Source organism: Arachis duranensis, chromosome 3, assembly GCF_000817695.3.
Source record: "Arachis duranensis cultivar V14167 chromosome 3, aradu.V14167.gnm2.J7QH, whole genome shotgun sequence".
Classification (NCBI taxonomy): Eukaryota; Viridiplantae; Streptophyta; class Magnoliopsida; order Fabales; family Fabaceae; genus Arachis; species Arachis duranensis.
Window position 1 is genome coordinate 127,514,200 of NC_029774.3, and position 2,096 is coordinate 127,516,295.

Consider the following 2,096-nt stretch of genomic DNA (forward strand, 5'->3'; position numbering starts at 1 on the left):
TCACGACCTTGAACTAGCCGCAATAGTATTTGCACTGAAGACATGGAGACACCATTTGTACGGAGTTGGGTTTCAAGTATTCTCCGATCATAAGAACTTAAAGTACCTGTTCGACTAGAAGGAACTCAACATGCGACAAGGGAGGTGGATGGAGTTTCTTAAAGACTATGACTTTGTTCTAAACTACCACCCGGGGAAGGCTAACTTGGTGGCTGACGCTCCAAGTTGGAAGGTACTCAAGGCATCATGGCTGATGATAAAAGAGGCAGAGTTGATAAAGAATTTCAGAGACATGAACTTACAAGTCACCCTCGCTCCAGAAAGCATACGTTTGAGCCACCTAACAGTGACAAGTCAATTCAAGGAACAAATAACTAAGGCACAGAGCTCCGACTCCAACTTTCAAGAAATCATGCGCCTTGTCAAGGAAAGAAAATTGAAAGGTTTCACCAAAGGAGAGGACAAGGTATGGAGATACCAAGGTCAAATTTGTGTCCCAAGAGAAGGCGATCTTCAAAACAAGATTGCGGAAGAAGCCCATAAAGGAGACTTTACCATTCACCCAGGCATGACAAAGATGTACCATGATTTGAAGAAGATGTTCTGGTGGCCAGGGATGAAAAAAGATTTGGCTACAGTCATGAATAAATGTCTGGTATGTCAGAAGGTAAAAATCGAGCATCAAAAACCATCGGGGGTATTGCAACCTCTTGGCATCCTAGAATGGAAGTGGGAGAACATATCAATAGATTTCGTCATGGGACTACCTCGTACTCAAGCAGGACGTGACGCCATATGGGTCATTGTGGACCGGCTTACCAAGACTGCCCATTTTCTACCAATCAAGGCGACCGACTCGTTAGAAAGACTAGCCACGCTATATATCAAAGAGATCATGGGGTTACACGGGGTACCATCAACCATAGTCTCGGACAGAGACCCCGGATTTACCTCCAGGTTTTGGAACGCATTGCAGAAGGTGTTCGGGACAAAATTGTGCTTAAGCACGTCATACCACCCGCAAACAGATGGACAAATGGAAAGGACCATTCATTCATTGGAAGATATGTTACGAGCTTGTGTCCTAGACAGACTAGGAGAGCGGAAAAGTCACTTACCACTGATCGAGTTTGCTTATAACAACAGTTACCATAATAGCATCGGGATGGCACCATATCAGGCACTTTACGGGCGAAAGTGCCAATCTCCTTTATGCTGGTATAGACCAGAAGAGAAAGGCTACTTAGAACCCGAATTAGTAAGACAGACCACAGAAGATATCAAAAGGATAAGGGAAAGAATACGTACCACCCAAAGTCGACAAAAGAGCTATGCAGATCAACGAAGAAAACCCCTCGAATTTCAGGAGGACGATCACGTGTTCCAAAAAAATCACCCCTACCACTGGGGTAGGAATGGCCCTTAAGGTACGGAAACTAAGCCCCCGGTACCTAGGTCCATTCCAAATCCTCCGGCGTATAGGAAAGTCGACATACCAACTCGCCCTATCACCGAATCTATCGAGACTACACAACGTGTTCTATGTGTCCCAGCTCCAAAAAAAAAAATACCAGCACGATCCAAGCCATGTGTTGCAGCAAGAGGATGTAACACTCAAAGACGACCTGACCTTTGAACTACCAGCCGTGAAGATTGTAGACAGAAGCATGAAGCAACTAAGGAGCAAGACGATACGATTGGTAAAAGTGGCATAGGGTAGTAGCAATTCAAGGGACTACACATGGAAAAAGAGATGCTAACATAAGACAGAAGTTCCCGGAATTATTTACAGGTAACGATCATGGTGAAGATTTCCTTTCCAACAGTAGGAGATTACAATAAGACCCCTAAGTTATTTAACAATCCTCATCGACCAATTTCGGATATGGAATTTGGGGACAAATTCTTTTTTTACGGGGGTGATAATGTAACAACCACCCCTTTTAGAAACAAAAATTAAATTCGAAATTCAAAAGTCAGTTGGGAGTTGGGCTTAGAATTTTGAATTTATGGATAGGAATTTAGTAACCGCCTTCCGTTTGAATTTAAAATTATCCCAACCACCCTATCACCAAATGTATATAAATAGGGGTGCA